An 18790-nucleotide genomic window follows, 5' to 3' on the forward strand; every position below is an offset into this window, starting at 1 on the left:
TCATGGTAGCATACATATACCACAGTGATTATTAGGAATCTAGAGGCTAAATAGATTCCTGCAAGGTAGAGCTGCGCTGTAAATTACTGAGATTTAAGTCTCTCATCCGAGGCCAATTTACTGTAAGGTTGTCCTCTAACAGTAAAGGTTATTCAACAATTAGTAACCTTGCGGTGCGACAGGGACTGGAACCAAAAATGACTTTTTCCTATCTAGCTGACGTGCCTGAGGGGTGAGTGTATGGGTGTTGACATGATGCAGCGGTAGTCATTCCACAAGGATATGGAGGCGGTGCACTTGATAGTGTTTGATGGAAGAGCCGTCAGCTAATACGTCATTCTTGCGACAGCTGGGTTTAGAGGTACAATAAGAACTGCTTCCAATTACTGTTCTCAGTTAAAATTGTTTGTATGGCTCTATCTCACCATGTTGATGTTTTTGCAGTGGCAGAGGACGCATATCTTCAAGAAAATTATATTTATTCTTGTCGCCAGTCGATTACTTCGTGACGTCCTGAGTGAAAGTAAAGGTTCACACAGTTTTGAGGCTAGGGGAAGCAGCTTAGCCTCTGGGTTCCGCGTCCGACAATCTGTGTCGGCGCACGTAGTTTACTTACGAAATGAGCCGTTGGTAGCGCCACCTGTATTTCGTGTTTGCGGTCTTTTATAGCTTGTAACTCTTTTTCGATTAACATAGTCCCTTGGAAATTGGAACACTCACAGACTGCCTTATCTTTGTTTTAGGCGTCAGTTTAAACGCAAATTCCTGCGGCATTTCCAGCTTAGTGGCCCAGTGCTTCCCGCCTTCTGTACTTCCTGCGCAGCGGGTTTTATGAGCGCAAGAGTTGGCCATATTCACCCTGGTGCTGGGCTGTTGGGGCCATGAACATGAGGCCCGAGATTTTATTGGCATGGATATTGAGATTCCTATGCACTACAACCAAGAACTCACGTAATTATTGAGCGCTCTCCTCGTGCTTCCTTTTGGTAGCCAGCTTTGATAATTGGTAAAGCATTAATTCCTGAAAATTGCATAGCATGGCTGACCGTGCAATGAGCATTGCATACAGATGTATGCGACAGATTAGAATTATTTTCGTAATAGCTTATGTGGTTAGAGTCATTAGGTATCTATTAAATAATGCCGCACATGCATTTCTTGCTTTTTCCGCATCATCCCACGAATACCTTGATGCCAAAATAATACTGTAGGACACGAGGTATGCCGTATTGGACTCTGGTTTAGTTAACAAATCCTGGCTGTTCTTCCTCAAGAAATGACATCCCACAGAGACTTAGCAAATCGTCTGTATGCAATCCTGTCACTGCAGGCGGACATAGGCTCTTCAGACCTAATGCATCCTTAAGCCACTGCTGCGAGCGCTATTATTATTAGTGGGTTATAAACCTCATCAACCTTTATCAGGTTTCGGATAGGAAGTAGTGTTGGGACACACTATTGTTATACCACAAATCAATGCTCGTATATTTACTACAGACTGCGCAAGATAGTACGAGACTTTACACGATAAATAACTTTGGTTAACTCGCAAAGCAGTCAATGGAAATTACTTGCCAGAAATAAATTTATCTGGCATAGTGTACTGTTCCCGACGCCTGAAGTAAGCGTTGTGATTTTTAATATTAGAAGATGACGACCAGCGGCGCTTCTGTGCACGTTAATCTGCAGGTTATCGCTTCTTTGCAGGACTCGGAGCACCAGCTTGATACCTTGCGAAGAAGCGATGCTGCCTCTTACTGGAGACCAGAGTCTCGTCATGGACTTGTGCGTGTGTCGTGTCACGGCTGATTCGCCAGCTCTAGAAGCGTCTGCTTTTTTTGGGCAGTGTGCTTCAAGGAGGAGCTAGTGTTCCATCCAGCGCTTCCTTTATTTCTCATGTAGAGGCCAACCGTCGCTCGCCCAGCATTAATGTCATCGACATCAATCCAGTTCCTCTTGAAAGCGTCGGCTGGACAGCATGGTCCTAACCAAAGCAAGCACAAATGGAGACAAGCCTGCAGCAATACAGCGAAACCTTGCAGCACAACCACAGTACACACTCGGGTGACCACAACACGAAAACAGCGGGACACCACCAGGAAACAGCGGTGCACTGCCACAGGAAACACGTCGGATGCATCCAGGAACGGACACTGCAAACAGAAGCAAGGCGTCGCAGACGACATGGAAGTCCAGTGGTGAACGAAGGAGCTATAAAGTGTGCCGGCTCCAGGTGACCACATCTCAACCACGGACCCAATGGCTGCAATCAGCACGATGCAGTACCGGTGAGCATAGTACGAGTTCAACATTATTGCAGAGGCAGGAAGTAGAAGGTTGCGACTTTGTCGGCAAACGTTCTGGTGATTGTCACTTTTACGCGCCTGGAGTCGGTAGCGGTAATGAAAATTCACTGATAGCGACAAATTTACTATTACTATGTCAGCGTTCAGCGAAAGATGGTTTTTGTGATGAATATTATTCACGCAACACATGCGATCGCCTTTAGGTATTGGGTACATGCTAGCTAAGATCACTGAGATAATAAAAAGCGTTGAAATAAGTATGTCTCAATATGCTGTAGATCTTTCTAAGTAACAACCTATTGAAAGTATTGGCGAAAAAGTTAGCTAGTTTAAGTTTGTTAGTAAGAATATCAGGCAAGTTAACAGGCAAGTTAAAATTGTGTCGTAACATTGTCAATGCGAGTGGAATCAGCGGAAATAAAAGGCTGAGTCGTCGTAAAAAAAAAAGAAACTTCTAGATAAGCCATTTTTTTGCCCTGCTCTCTAGAAGGCTGAAATCAAACTTTCGTTCTAAAGCTGAGCATATTTCGGCACAGACGTATTGTTCACCTGATTTATGCGCTCATATTTCTCGATCCTTCAACCCACTAAACTCTGCTCATCTGCAACCAAGAGATTAATTTGCCATGAGCGCTATGTGGCATTCAGCGTCTTGGAGCTGCACACGGATGCTATAAGGCTGGCCGAAGGGTTGGACTCCTAATTTGAACTACCTGAGCTTGTATGACGCGCGCAGACATCTCACAGGACAAAACGCGTTTTGCGCTTTGCCTGCATCAAAACGCGTCTGCTGCTGGGAGTCAATCCCACTACTTTGGGTGGGAAGCAGAGCGCCTGGTCAACATAAGAGTGTATGGCAATGCTGCGGCGCTTTGATTTTGCAGCTCTAGATCACCTGCGGCGTGGCCTGCAGACTCAGCTGCGGACGGACCCTTGCCAAGCCATGCATGCCCGTTTGTTGCGACCTCCAGAGCACCGAGAGACAGATGCCTGGTGGCCTTAACAACACTTCTCCTGTTCTTCATGTTGGCGGCAGTGCGTAACTCTCGGCCGTACCCCTAGCCGGCATTCGTGCTGTTCTTCATGCCGCTGTTGGCCTCCGGCCTCGCTGCCAATACCGCCACTCAAAACAAACGCGATCATCTGAAAAACTGACCCAACACCTGGAAACACTGAATCGTCACAACCATAAACACTGTGTCCACAGCAATACAAGCAGAACAAGCATAAAAACAACCATGACTCAGCGGAGGACTCGAGGAAAATAGGTGACAAGTTTCATCAAATGCGTATTCACAACCTCCTCATAACACAACAAGCGAGAGTACAACAGTCAAACATCCCCACGAGACACAACAGCGGCCTCAGCAAACAGCTACAAGTACAGGCTGCGCAACCACCAAAACAATCACAGCACCTGACGTTAAAAATGTCAAGAACAGAAAGATTATAAGATACCCACGGAAGTGTAATGCAACAATCGCACCAAGAACACCGACGCACAAGTTCACATTGCAATTATAATTGAAGGGAAGGATTGCCACCACAAAAGCTATTCTGCAAATTTATGTTTCATACTGCCAATCTCACACATAATACGCAGGGTACTTAACGTTTCAGAGCTCAACCACTCGAACTAAAGCCCTGCAGTGGCCCGCGTTGAGTTATTCATATCCTTATTAAGAGAAAGACCAAGAGAAATGCATCGTCGCGTTCACTTCGCAAGATTTTACTGATCATTCTTGCCTTTTTCTATTGTGATCACACTATTACATCATCTTGCCAAGTTATATAATGCGTTAATAGCACCTGTTCCTGAAAGAGCAGTCAGCGTTTTTATTTCGCGGTTTCTGGCTGAAAGGGTACCTTGCCACAGACAAGAGGGCACCGTAGCCATGCACGGTGGGAGGGAACTCCCTGTCCGCTTTCTCGTGGCAATGCCTTGCAATGCTCGTTTACCTGTTGTTTGATTTAAACTTGCATATAGCTAGCCATGCAGGAATGCCTTAGTTTTATATTTTGTATACACTTGGAATTTCCCCTTTAATACGCAGCATTTGTGAGGCAGTTCATTCCATTTATTGTAATATGTCAAGAACAAGCAGACTTAATGAAACATCGTTTTGGCGCTCATTGGCCTAAGTCGCCTTTGCACAATGAAACCCAAACTAGCGCAGTATGGCTTTTCTGCTATGACTAAGCATGGGCACCTCACAATAATAGATAAGCCAGGACACATCAAGAAATCATTAAAACTATACTGCTGTATGGCGACCACCGCAACGATTACGCCCCATGGAAATAGTTGAAGTCTAGCGGGGACATCTGGCATGGGAGCCAACCCCACAATGGTGCTCCTCCTGTTCTTCATGCTGGTGGCAATTAATGCCACGGGGCGGCGCTGCTGTTATTCCTCATACAGGTGGCGTCCAACATCCACCAACACACCTATATGCACCACAACCTCCAAGAGAAGTATGGTAAACTTGAGACACCGAAGCCACAGCATTTAACAAATTAATTAACACACTAACCTCGATAATCACCTCCACTAGAGACAAAAGCCTCCAACTGATGAATTATTCGTACGAGTAGAGATATTTGGGACCAGGTAGTGATGGGATGCAATGACACCTCAGCACTGACACGCGGAACATTATAAAACTACGAAAACAACAGCAATATATTCGAAACATCAAGACTACAGACAGAGGCATCACGAACACAACGGCTACCCATCGTAAGCCACCGCAGGGAACAACCTTTATACCGAGGTCTTAAAACCCCCTGTTCACAAAACGACCACAGCTATACAAGCTGCATACGTTTTTGGCCATCGAGACTACAGACACAAGCACCACGGAGACCAATGCTGCGATTACGCTACTGGAGGGCACAGCCAATAACACGAGGAAAAGGTTGTGCACTGTGGAATGCAACTATCCTTGTGCCATCAGGCGTCCGCAGCTTGTGATTCCACCGGGAAAGAAAGCAAGGTAAGTCCAAACACAGCCGGCCTACCGCTCTAGGGCTCGCGGCTTACAGGGAAATTTGTTTTTTAGGAAAGAAAATGGTGCAGTATCTGCCTCGCCTCTCGGTGTACGTCTGAACCCGCGCGTAAGGGAAGGGATAAAGGAGAGAGTGAGTGAAGACAGAAGGAAGGAGTTGACGTAGTGGAGGGCTGTGGAATACTTTCGTCCTCCTGAGGATCTTTAGCGCGCACTAACATCGCCGTGGCAGGGAGTTTGCATAAAAATAGTAGTTGGGGCGGGAAACGCTGATAAATTGTGCGTTGTAAATAGCCGCAAATACATTCTAGGCATTCAATTAAGGCCGCGGCGGTCGCATTTTGATGGAGGCGAAATGCTACAGGCCCGTGTACTGTTCGACGTCAGTGCAAGTTTAACCACACATGGTCGAAATTGCCGGAGTCCTCCACTGCGGCCTCCCTGATAGCCTGAATCGCTTTGATGCGTTAAGCCACAGTACACGGGACTCTAGAATTTCTCCTCCAAAGAAATTCAACCGGCCGCGGCGGTTGAATTTCTTTGGAGGAGAAATTCTAGAGGTCCGTGTACTGTGCGATGTCCGTGCACGTTAAAGAACCCCAAATGGTCGAAGTTTCCGCAGCCCTCCACTACGGCGTCTCTCATAGCCTTAGTTGCTTTGGGACTTTAAACCCCATAAAAACAAAAACAAAGAACCATAATTTCTGACACCTGTCGTCCGGTGACCTCCTCTACTGCTGTTCTTTTCCTCGTAATAGGAGCCCCGCCGTCAGAAATAATGTACAAAAAGAAGTCACTCAAAAATCTGTAATTAGAGGTAATAAAGTTTTCTGTGCTGCCTGGCCTATGTAGAAGGCAGTGGTACGTTTAAGGTATCCGAATGCAGGAAAGTAGTTAGATATGTGTCGTATTTCAAGACAGCACGCGCATAGCATTTTTTGGAAAGCACTCAATCAATAAACGAAGGAAAAACGACGAGGGCGCAACAAATGCGACGCTTCATCGTTTTTTGTTTCTTCCCCACTGCCAATATGCGTTAGAACAAAGGCGCGCCCAAACATCTACGGTCGTCAGCCGCTTCCTTTCTTTGCAAGCGTTGAGTTTATTCGCATGCCCATCGTCTGCTAGCTCGCAAGGTAGCGAAGAGTCCTAGCAGACAGCAACGGAAGGAAAGCAGCGATAACGAGCCAAGTTAGCTCTTTGCTTAGACCTCGCATTTCTACTAATGGCGTAGATGGCCCTCAGCGGTGTGCAAATTTCCGCCCAGCTGGCTTTAAATCGTCTTATGCCTTAAAACCAGCACACAATTGTCTCTTGGCGCTGCTAATTTCGCACTATGAGCGCAAGACTAAACCAACTGAAGATGCTCGATTTTGGAGTTGGTGGCGCTAGATGTAGCGGATGTAGATGTGGATGTAGGCCTACGTATCTGTCCAAATAACGTGAAGTGGCGGCAGTCATACAAGAGTACGCGTTTACAGTAAAGGCGTGGTTTAGCGGAGACTGTAGCCCTAGCAACTTAACTGGAAATGCCACAAAATACCTGGCTTTGAGAGCCACTAATGACTTTTTCTCTCAAAGCGCACCGAAAAAGATGTGCCACAACCGCTGGTTATCACCATTCAATCACACCAGAATCGCTCTGGAAATCTCTGATGTGCAGCCTCTGCCTAAAGAAATGCAATCAGAGTAGGGACTTAGAAAGGAAAAACACTGGAAATGTGCGCATTTGGCACTGTTGTCTGTCATATGCCCTGGCGCTGTGCATTGCACTGTATCGAAATGTTTATCCTCAAGCCTTCAGCAGTGTTATTTTTTCCTTCACTAAATAACCTGGAAGAGCCTTTTCTCTTTTTGTTTCATTACGGACCGAGACCACTGCAAATATTAGTAGATTGCATTATGATGTTTATGAGCAAGCAGTCGATAATTTTGGAGCTTGGTGCGGCAAATCACAACGCATCAAAAAATAACTCTGAAAAAGTCAGCAGAAAGACTTGCGACCGGAAATTGCAAAAACGCAATAAACAGAATGCAATGAAAGTCTACGAATATTTGCAGTGATTAGACAACCGGCTTTGAAAGCATAAATATCAATGTCTACTAACTGCCAGTATCAGTGATTCAAACTTCCGAAGTGCGGAGAAGGTATACATAAAAGAAATATTTTAGTTTGAGATAAAAATTTTGTCGATGATCGATGCGGGCTGAAGCAAAGTAGGGGCTTGCTTGTCGCCTGCTGCTCAGGAGGCAGTCTTGACCAGAATAGCATATGTTTTAGCTGCGGCTATGTTAGTTTCCGGTTCTGTCATTAACCTAACCCAAAAAGTTCAATTTCAGAACAGAGCTTTTTGGGAAATTGATGCTTCAGTGGTTTGAAGATCTTTAGTCTGGATCCTCATGACAGCCTCAAGTAAGATTCCAGGATGAAATATCTGCAAACAACTGAAATGTTGATTTTCTAGTAGGCTCTAATTTCAGAAAATGGACCCATCATCACATAGTGCGAATTTTAAGGTGCAAATATTGTTTTATCTTCCTCAAACGGGCCCCCATTAGAGAAATTCAGTCGCAGAAAGTCAATATAAAGAAACAAGCCATGGCTCCCATTGATGTTGCTGCTAAGAGCACGCGCGCTTCATTTTGTTCAAGTTGCGATCTTGGGCCTGACCCTGTTCTACTCCATGAAATTGGCTGTGCTCTGTGTAAAATCGAGAATGTGGGGTGGTGTTCTTACAACTGCTAAGGCGAAAATTTGTTCTTTCGCCCACGTGCTCTTTTTTACACAAAAGGTGCCGAAGGCGGTGGTGTCCTTATCTAAGCACCACTCTGACAGCCGTTACGTACTTCTTCGAGCCATTGTTTCCAGTTTAAATATTTCGCAAATGCTCGAATGCAGGAAAAGGAAACCCGGCACACATTTGCGGAGAAAATGATACACACCTTTCTGAATCTTCTCAAAACGAGTTGCAGTGTTCAGAAGGAAAAAAAAATTAATGCTGTAAGGAGGGAGAATTTCTTGATCCTGAACCCAAATCTCCAAATGCTTGCAGGTAACCGGACCTGGCTCATTGTCACCGGCTCTATGGCATTTCTGGAGCTTTCGTGGCACAATTCACGCTCCGCAGTCAGGGCATGGAGCCGCGGCCTTCGTGATGATCGTGGTGGCGCTCCAGCTGTTCTTCCTGCATCGGCGCACTCAAGCCTTTTGGACAGATATGCTTGGGTGGCACCGGTCCTGCTCCTTCTGGCGGATGCTGTGCGCCGTATTGGCAACACTAATCATGGGCACTACTCGCAACGAGACGGAACACCTCACAGCAGAAAATTCACACAACAAAACACGAAGGTGCACAACCCGCTCAGTCACAGCCACTAATTGAATAAGCCATGATTATCGCGAAAAACCACATATTGAGACCATTTGCGCTTAAGCACACACGTAGGCCCTGTCAAAACACCAAAAAATCTCCAAAAACACCGCTGCGTCCCAGAACAGAGGCATTCAGCTGTTCATCGGGAATAGGTGATCTCCGTCATTGCTACACATGCACTTCGGCGCCACCAATCTTGTTCTTCTTGAAAGTTGTAACCCAAAAATTTTGGGACCCCCCCCCCCTTTCCCGCCCACACACACACACACGCTCACAATGGGAACACAACACCCAGCAGACAACACCATGGGCTAGGTGCCGATGCACCCCTCCTCCACAATCACAGCAGCAGCCATAATTTCAGCTCCAATGACTGCACTCAAGAAGACACCACGGGACTACCTCTACGTATATCAGCCATGGCCTCAATCAGGAAGCCTGGCGAATATCGCTTAAGAAGACGACATTCTTGCTGTTCTTCATGCTCGTGCAGTACCCTGTACGCCCACACCACACGCACAACCGAACACAACATCCGACTGAAAACACGTGCTAACCGCCAGTACATCGACCCTCCACAATCACAGCAGCAATGATTACAGCTGCCATGACGACTACACTTCATGTATATCAGCCATAATCGAAAGCGCCCAAAGCAGCCTTACGAACACCACTCCTGCATCAAGAACGCCGTCATTCCTGCAGTTCTTCATACACCGGTGATTTCCGGCTTTGCAACACCTTCGCTGAGTGGCACTATTCAGGTTTCAGCGGTTGCAAGGGGACATTCCGGGCACCCTCTACTCCCACACCCTGTGCAGAATAGGACACAACACCCAGCAGACAAGAACGTGTCGATAGGCACCAATACACCCATCCTCCACAATCAGAGTATCCATAATTACAGCTGCCGTGACAAGTACACTCATAACCACACAAGAGTAGACAAAGCTGTGCTCTATACGCCATGACTTCAAAACTGCTCAGTAACAGCAACAGTCATTATAGCTGTCATACCGACTGCCACTAAGCGCTCCATAAAACTGTCTGTAGATATCGCATATCATCTGCGCTTAGTAAAACTCCGAAGCGCCCTGACTACACACCACAGATTAGCCACGCCCTAAGCATGGGCGCGACAGTTTCAAAGGATTGCAACACTTAATGCTGAAGAACCACAACCATTAGCACTAGGATACTGCAGCGCAACAGCAGCATAGTGCATTCGTAGAATCAAGAACGCTGAGAACCAGAACGGACAGACCTGCGATGGTGACGTCCATTGCTGGCATTCAGGTACCTGACAGGGATCGCCAGGAAGAGTCACGGATGACAACATATGAATTCTTGTCTCGGCGGCTGCCTTCATTAGGAGTGACTCGACAAAAGACCCGTGGGGACTCCTCCTAGACGTATGCACTGAGGGCACAGTGAGAAGAGCCGAAACTCTTAACACGTAATGCCAAGAAGACCCGAAGTAAGCATCTCAAACATCATGGAGTAGAGGTGGCTGCTTCGTTGGCGAAGACTGCTGCCTGAAGCGGGGACAAGACGCTGCCTAATACCCCGGAAGAAATAACACAGTAAGTGCAGCCTAAAAGTGGCTACTTTAAGATCTTAAAGTGGAAGTTAGCATGTGCTACGTAGCCATGTACAAAAAAAAGAGTATGCCATGGATGAATAAGGGCGGATTTTGATAGTAGCGAGCAATATGTTTCGAAATAGTCGGGGCATAGGAATACAGAGAGAACTAAATCGCTAATAAGGTGTGCGTCATGAAGTTATCCGCTACGATCGCTTTGAAGCTGAGCAATATGTTTCCAAATAGTCGGGGCATAGGAATACAGAGAGAACTAAATCGCTAATAAGGTGTGCGTCATGGTTATCCGCTACGATTGCTTTGAAGCTGGCTATATACTCAATTAGACGTTAGCTATGTTCTCAGTGATGCAAGAGTGGATTTAGATATGGGGGGATCTTCACGGCGACCGGGCATGTTTACAAGCATTGCTCAAGACTTGCGTAGCATTCATTAAAATGTGAGGTACTAGACGTAGGAGTGCTCGGCTCAGTAAGTTTCTCCGGCGCAGCTCCTACTTATGTGAATGTGAGACATTTTTGAGTTCCGTCTTACTAGGCAGTCCGCTGATAAAGAGCTGAGAAAAAGATGCAGAAGGGCGAAGAAGCTAGAAAGAGGCGCATGAAAGCCTTGCTAACCCTGCCATTGCTGCGATCACTTCATGGCCACATCTGTCGGTACACGACTTGCCCTGGTATCAAGGAAACATGAATTTCTGCGATTTTAACCGCCATTGTAACGTTTTCTGTAGGACAGTCAGAAAAAGGTTATTTACGATACATATAATTCGATGTGCAGCAAATTCGGAGCCCTCCCCCGAAGTTTGATTGAGAAAAGTTGTTTTGGTCTAGACATTAGGGGCGCAATAATTTAAAAATAAATTGTTCCAGCTGCGTGTTTAACTTTCGCTCCTGAAGAAGCTGGGTTTGGTTTGGATTATTGGGGTTTAACGTCCGAAAGTGACTCAGGCTATGAGGGACCCCGTAGTGAAGGGCTCTGGAAATTTCGATCACCTGGGGTTTTCTAAAGTGCACTGACATCGCACAGTACACAAGAAGCATTCGCATAGCAAGAAAAGTGTAGAATCGATTTATAATAACAATTCATGGCGTTTTCTCAGATGTTCATTAATCATGATATGGCACTAAATATGAACCGGACGGATGCTGAATCAAAGCCCTCAATTTGTTGCAGGCTGCCTACATGCCACTCTCTTACCTCTTCTGGTCATGTCTCGAAGGCTGCCTCAACAGTGCTGTCTCTCTGGATATCTCCTACGCATGGTCTGCACGGGCAGTCTCAAAATTCTCGCAGGCAAGAACAGTTTACGGCTCGCAATAAGGCGGCCGCGGAATCTCTTTACGTATAATTCTCTTCTCGACACTCCTTATGTTCTTCATGCGCGGGCAAACGCCTTTTCAACACATTCGCCCGCACGACACCACTTCAGTTCCTGTTGCATGCGCCCTTGCGCCGCATATAGTCACCTAAACTACACTAACAACGTCACGACACCAACTGATAAAGAATACGAGGCTGTGAACAACACCAAAGATATACATCCGATCACTACAAGAGTAATGGGTATCAACCGAAGAAGACTACCACACATCTACCAACATATACAACCCATACAATCACGACCACATTGATCACTGCTGCCATGACGACAACACGCATAACGACACCACTAGTTCAGCTGTCGCTATACTACAAGGAAGAGCACCAAGCATACCACCCTTCTTCACTATGGAAACGATGGTCTACAACCCCGAAACCCATCCTTACGCTACACAAACTCCCTAACCGAAGCAAGCACCAACATTCCAGAAAGTAAAGCCTTCTGATAATCCGCGTGACATTCATGATCAAGTGTCAAGTGCTACAGTGAGGCCTTCGCTAACGAGAGCTAGTACATGGACAACAAACAGGACGGCCAGCATCAAGAGCTTCAAAAAGAGCAACAGAACCACAACCTTTGAACAACTGAAGATAAAAAAACAAGAAGACTAATAAGTTAACATCTAAGTGATATGGATGCAAATAACTAGTCGGGGAGAGCTGCCCTGATCACAGAACATAAGGATCCACGACCAAAACAAAAGCCACAAGCTGCACTTTTTTCTTTTACTACAGTACTGAAAGAAACGCAAAAAGCGAATCCCTGAAGACGATTTGGAGAATATGTGGTGCATAAAATATGTTCGACGCGGAGTGCCACGGAAACCCGAGGAATGCATGATGAACGCCTCCTCAGGCGTCGATGCGCAACGTCTGTTTGAATGCGACCTTGCAACATGGCGCAAAGAGACTTCCTTGGTGCCCACAGCTGCACTCCTACTGTTTTTTATGCTGTCAATCAAGCAAATCGCGCAGTCCGTGCGGCGGCGGTGGTGATTGCTCGTGCTTGCGCTGTTGGCGATCCTGACGGTTCACACTCGCCACAGGCACCATCAAAGCGCCACATGGACACATTGCACCACAAAAACCACGCCACATCGAGCAGCTACAGGGAAATGTCACACATTATTATCAACAAATAGAACATAGGCACAAGCACAAGACGCGACTGTTGATTCTGCCAGTTCCCTCGGTTGCTCGAACAAAGCTCTAAGAAAGCCCCACAGCAGTGCTCGCAAACGACCATTCATTATAGCGAACGCAGCAACGAAAACATGTGGATGCCAATACAACATAGACCCCCGCTACCGTGAGACACAACAGGGCTAACACCTCACAGGCAGGACGCCCGTCACTGGAACGACTGTAGAAAGCACACCCACACTAAGTTGAAACGCTATTATCACAACGGCGACACTATGGGACTATTAGTACTGTCGACTCAAGCTCTATGCAGCAATGAGATCTGTGTTTGCGACATACCTGAAAGAGGGAGAGAGGAGACGCGGACGGATGAGACTAGAGACACTAGGGGGAGAAGATGGTCGCAGCTGTGACAGGACAGGGAGGGATATATGGATTTTGGTCTTCTGTGGACGTGGTACTTTGGCGCCAGTGCATCCAAACCGTCAAGAAGCGCCATAAACCCAAATGTCACACAATTATTTCACCTAGTAATGCTACTACCATTACAAGGACGACGACTAACGTTGGAGGCACAACGGCAACAGTGGAGCAAAATGGGAAGCACCCGCGATCGAAAGCATGGAACTGACGAAGGTGTTCGCACCACGGGCTGTCTCAATGCGGCCCTTACAAGCATCACCATGGCCTGCGACGCCAGCTAGAATGCAACATGGTGAGTTGCTATGCCTTCTGGCTCATTTGTCTTATCGAAAAGTAGAAACTTATGTTGAAAGCTTGTGTTGCGCCGGCGTGACACTTAAGCGGTGTTCCAAAATTACTGACAAGTAACCAATCTCGCAACTTTGCGTTACTTATTTTCCTTCATGGTCACAAATGTGTCAGGATCGAATATTAAATATGAACGGAGAGACTGGACTGAAATGCTAATAAAAATTTGGCAGAGATGCTTAGGAGAATGCGAAAGCGTATGTAGAATTGCACAAGGCAGATGAACAGATGTTCTGCATGCTTCTGGCGCTGCTGTGTTCATTGACAGCGAAGAAATCTAGAGGTTCATTTATAGCTTGATTGCACTGTGTCATCCCCTGGTGTCCTAGAATAAAGTACCCTGCGCATGTTGACATAGAACGATGATGCAGGAAATACCAAGGTTACGACAGAGGTAGGTGAAAATCTTGATCCACATGTCCAAGTAATGCATGGAGGTCATGCACAGATGCTTTGACCACGATGACGTGGTACCGAAATGAAATTCGGTGCCGCCTCATTAGATGTTCTGATATCCTCCGAACGTCATTTGATGGAGGGCGGATGCCGGCTTTTAAGGTAATGGGACTTAGGCTGTCGCATTAAAACATCAGTTGATCACAAGCACGGCGCCTCTGCAGGTTATCGGTCCAGGCCACCTGGTGGATATTTGCCGCGGATGGAAAGGGTTCCATCTTCCTGGAGTCAACGGATCTTGGCGTGGCGCGTTCCGAGGCATGTATGCTTCGCCGCGTTTATCTGGGCGAAATCTGCGCATCCGGGAGGAATGTGCAGCGTCGCATCCAGGCAGCGACTGAAGTCACCGCCTGCCCGCTGTCCAGATCATCGGCAGCAACCCGGTTCCTCTTGAGAATGGCGGCCGCTCTTCAAGTGACGCTTCAACACAGAACACGACATGGCCCTAACCAAAGCAAGCACGAATGAAGACAGCACAATGCAATCAGCACAAGTAATGACAGACCTGCTTTCTGCAATACAGCGAAAACTTCACAACAGAAACACACGAAAGCAGAGCCTCGACAAGACGGGACGAGGACAGGAAAGGTCCTAAGACAACTTAGTTGACCTTTGACCATTGGCGTCAACAGAACGTACAACACGTTGGCTTGCAACACTGCTGGTAGCACGACACAAGCGATAACCGAAGCTGCCTTTTTGGGCGATTTCTGAACACTGATGCCCGCACCATGGACGCCATCGAGGCGGATTCTTGATGCACATCACCGTGGACGTAGTACCGGTGAGTACAGCATTCGTTCGTCATTTTGGCAAAGCGGGAAAATAGCTAATGACCTTGACCTAATCGCAAGCTTTTTGGCGGAATCCCTTTACGCGCTTGTATTCTGGCGCAGTAAAAACGCACCCATAGAGTGTGCTAACGATAGCACCAAGAATAGAAAATTCATCATGTTCTGGGAATGCTTACTATCCCATACGGGCCTGTTCATAACAGATGGGGAGAATACATGCCAAAGTGTGTACGAGAACGCCTTTACTTTTAGAAGCTCAAGTAGCATTAACTGTGAAGTGCGATGTTTCTATATACAGGTGTTATTGAGACAAACATTTCCAGCATTGCTATTTCACAGATGATTTTGCCTTTTTACGCAACTTTGCTGAAAAACTCAGGGGGCACTTTGACGATCTAAAGTGCGCGAGGCGAAAGTCTTTCGACGCAACTTTGCTGGCGCTCTCTAGGTTTGCATTTAAGCTTGCCAGCGCAATCGTGCTCCGCCGTAGAATCCGGAGAGCTCGTGGGAGGTATCCGTCGCATCTGACTGCTGCAAGGCGTCTGGCTAGAGAGCATCGCGCGCGTCAGTGGCGCCACCTTAGCGTATGCGCAGTTATCCACCAGCGAGACGACGGCCGTAGGCACACATGAGGCTGCTATGGGATGACCTGGATTGGCTAGTCATGACTAATTAGTCATGGCCCATGACTAGCCACTCATGATTGCTTGAAAATGAGATAGTATTGATTGGTTAATGACTTATTAGTCATGAGTGAGTGAGTGAGTGAGTGAGTGAGTGAGTGAGTGAGTGAGTGAAAACTTTATTAGCTCTAGATTCGGTTGTATTCGGCGGTTTTGAGATGGCTTCGTCCATCTTGCTCAAAGGTCGGTTGCCCTTAGTCCAGGGCTCCGCTGGAAGCTGCTGCCAGTTGTGCTCGCCGAATCAGACCTTGGTCGACCCGGCGATCGCTGGAGAGCACTCCCTCCCATTGCTCCGCACTCGGGTTTGTTATCACTGGTACCACGCTTATCCTCTGGCATGCCCACGTTATGTGGTACAGCGTGGGGGGTTCTTGGCACCAAGGGCATTTGTCATTGTATTGTATGGGATATATTTTGTTGAGTACGTGTAGGTTCGGGTACGAGCCCGTCTGCAGCTGCCTCCACACGACAGAGTCCTCTCTGCTAAGGAAGTTGTCCGGTGGTGGATACCGCTTTCTGCAGCCCTTGTAATAATTTAGTATCGCCGAATAATCTTGGGGTACAGGTTCGGTCCCCTCGAGGTTGCCTACGTTGGATGCTCGGTAATAAGTGCACCCTCGAGCTATCCTGTCTGCCTCATGGTTCTCTGTTACTCCCGCGTGTGCCGGCGTCCATACTATCGTATGCCTCATTGGTTCTTCGTTTGTTTTGTTATGTGGCTCCCAGAGCGGAGTATGCGGAGCGCTCTGGGCCCTATTCTGCCGCGTATGTAGTTGCGGCATGCTGTTTGTGAGTCTGTAAGGATTTTTAGAGACCGTTTAGATCGATAGCCCTCCGCTGCCGCTAGAGCGACGGCCGCTTCCTCAGCCTCGACTATCGTACAGTCTTGTAGTGATGCGCTGGTGATCTCGCGTAGGGTCGAGTCAATCACCGTTGTTACCGCGTTGCTGTTGTGCTGCCCCGCTGTTCTGGTGTATGTGGCTGCGTCCACGTATACCGTCGTTTCTTGGGGTGCTAATGTCTTTTGTAGGTATTCAGCCCTCGCCTCTCTGCGTGCTTTGTGTAGGTTGGGATCCATGTTCCGGGGTATGGGCGTTACTTTTAGTGTGTTGCGATATTCGTCCGGAATTGTTTCTGTCCTCTGCATCTCTTGAATTTGATCGGCGCGGCCCAGTTTCTTTAGGAGCTCCCTGCCAGATGGGGTCTGCTGTAGTCTGCGCAGTTGGGAGACTAGTTGTGCCTCTCTCAATTCATCGAAAGTGTTGTGTAGTTCTAGGGCTAGGAGCTTTTCGGTTGAAGTGCTGTGAGGAAGGTGGAGTGCGGTTTTGTAGGCTTTGCGTAGAATCACGTCCACATGTTGTACCTCACTCTTGATGGGACTGTAGTAGGGGACCACACCAACTTGAGTGTGTCCTCCTCTCGCATGCCATGACGTCTGTGTGAGATGCGCGTGATCGTGCGGGCCACTTGTAGAGTGGATGCTTCGAGCAGGGCGGGGGTGTGAGTGCAGCGTTGGTTTTAATGTATCCACATCCCCAAGATTCTGATGAGTGTTTTTTCCGGTATCGACTTCCCCTCGAGGTAGACGTTCAACTTTAAGTCGTCGCTAGTGGGGACTGTGCGATATTGTTTTCCTCTCCAAACTCTTAGCTCTTATTTCTCAGTGGAGCATGCTAGCCATCTTGCTCTGACGTAGTTCTCTACGCAGGTGGCTGCCTTTTGTAATTTCTCTTCTTTCTCTCCGAGCGAGCCTGTGCTGACCCAGATGGTGATGTCGTCGGCATACATGGCATGGTGTATGCCGTCGATGGCTTTAAATGTTTTGCCAAGCCAATCATGGCTATGTTGAAGAGCGTAGGGGAGATGACCGATCCTTGAGGTGTTCCTTTATTTGGAATAAGGAATTTGTTTGATCTGAGCTCCCCCAGGCCAATCGTTGCCGTTCTGTTTGAGAGGAAGGCTTTGACGTAGCCGTAGATTTTCCTCCCGCAGTTCAGATCGTTCATGCCCGTAAGGATAGCCTCGTGACTTACATTGTCAAAAGCCCCCTTGATGTCCAATGCCATTATGTTTTCTCCGCTCTTGGGGACGTTCCCAGGTACTTCTTTGATTTGAAGTAGTACATCTTGGGTCGATAGTTTTGCGACAGTTCGTTGTCCTCCATGTATTGTTGTAGTCTCAGCGTCACCACTCGTTCGTACAGTTTTCCTAGGCACGATGTGAGCGAGATCGGTCTGAGGTTCTCAATTTGTAGTTTCTTGCCCGGCTTAGGAATTATGACAACCTCCGCATGCTTCCACTCCTCGGACACGGTCTCCGCTTCTGAGTGTTTGTGGAGAAAGTCGGTTAATTCTGCGACTAGCTCATCACTGAGGTTGCTTGCGGATGAGTGCGTTATTGACCTTGTCTGCACCCGCGGCCGTTTCTGGTTGTGTTTCGAATCGCTGCGTAGACCTCTTCTCGCTTGATGGGTCTGTCCAGGGTGCCGTTTTCACTTCCCCGATAGCGCTCTGCGTAAGCTGCTGGGTGTGTGTCCCCGAAGCACTTAACGCGTACTTTTTCCAGGAGTGCTGAGTCTGGTCCCTCGAACTGGTGGATTAACCGGTAGATGGCTTTGTTGTTTTCTGCCTTGGTTTTTGTCGGATCTATAAGAGCTTTGAGTATGTGTCACGTCCTCGATGTTCTCAAAGTTCTGTTGAGGGAGTCCCTGAATTGTTGCCAGTTTTGCCTTGCCAATTGCGCCACGTACTCCTCTGCTTTCGCTGTGACTTCTGCGATCTTAAGTTTTAGTTTTCTGTTCTACTTTTGTTTCTTCCACTTCTTGGTGAGCCCGCGTCTAGCTTCCCATAGCTTGAGCAGCCTGGCGTCCACCTCGGGTGTCTGCGTCGTTCGCGCGATTTCTTTAGTGTACTTGCGCTGTTTTTCTTTCAGCATGTTTCCCCACTCTTCTATCGATTGGACCCCGTTCGCGGCGAGATTCCCGTCGCATGCCTCTCGAAAAGCGCTCCAATCCGTAATTTTTGGCGATCCCAACTGGCGCTTTAGCCTGTCTGAGGTTACTTGCGTTTTAAGTATGTAGTGGTCACTGCCCAGATTTTCTAACAATGTCTCCCACACTGCCTGTTCCGCTCCCCGTATGAATGTGAGGTCGGGGTAGGTGTCGGCACAGACGCTGTTTCCGATTCTGGTTAGAGTGTCTGATTCTGTGAGGAGATTGCAGTCAGTGTTTTCTGCTGCCGCTGCTAGTGCTTTACCTTTTGGGTTAGCTGTTTGGT

At 47.5% G+C, this 18790-nt stretch overlaps 1 protein-coding gene and 1 long non-coding RNA gene across 12 annotated transcripts in view; one reads left to right on the top strand and one right to left on the bottom strand.

Moving 5' to 3' along the window:
- The window catches only part of LOC149336191 (uncharacterized), a 416214-nt gene that overhangs the window by 174798 nt on the left and 222626 nt on the right, over positions 1 to 18790 (bottom strand). The gene's annotated exons all lie outside the window — the stretch shown is intronic.
- The window catches only part of LOC149336195 (uncharacterized), a 78292-nt gene that overhangs the window by 34355 nt on the left and 25147 nt on the right, over positions 1 to 18790 (top strand). For 5 of the 6 annotated variants that reach the window (XR_016284190.1, XR_016284188.1, XR_016284187.1 and 2 more), the window contains 5 exons: positions 1708 to 2288; positions 3191 to 5302; positions 8368 to 10271; positions 11462 to 13526; positions 14203 to 14822. This is a non-coding gene — a long non-coding RNA (uncharacterized LOC149336195). The remainder of the gene's footprint in view (positions 1 to 1707; positions 2289 to 3190; positions 5303 to 8367; positions 10272 to 11461; positions 13527 to 14202; positions 14823 to 18790) is intronic. The other variant, XR_016284189.1, reaches the window with a different exon arrangement.

Source organism: Amblyomma mixtum, chromosome 7 (assembly GCF_055824585.1).
Source record: "Amblyomma mixtum isolate Tamu chromosome 7, ASM5582458v1, whole genome shotgun sequence".
Lineage (NCBI taxonomy): Eukaryota > Metazoa > Arthropoda > Arachnida > Ixodida > Ixodidae > Amblyomma > Amblyomma mixtum.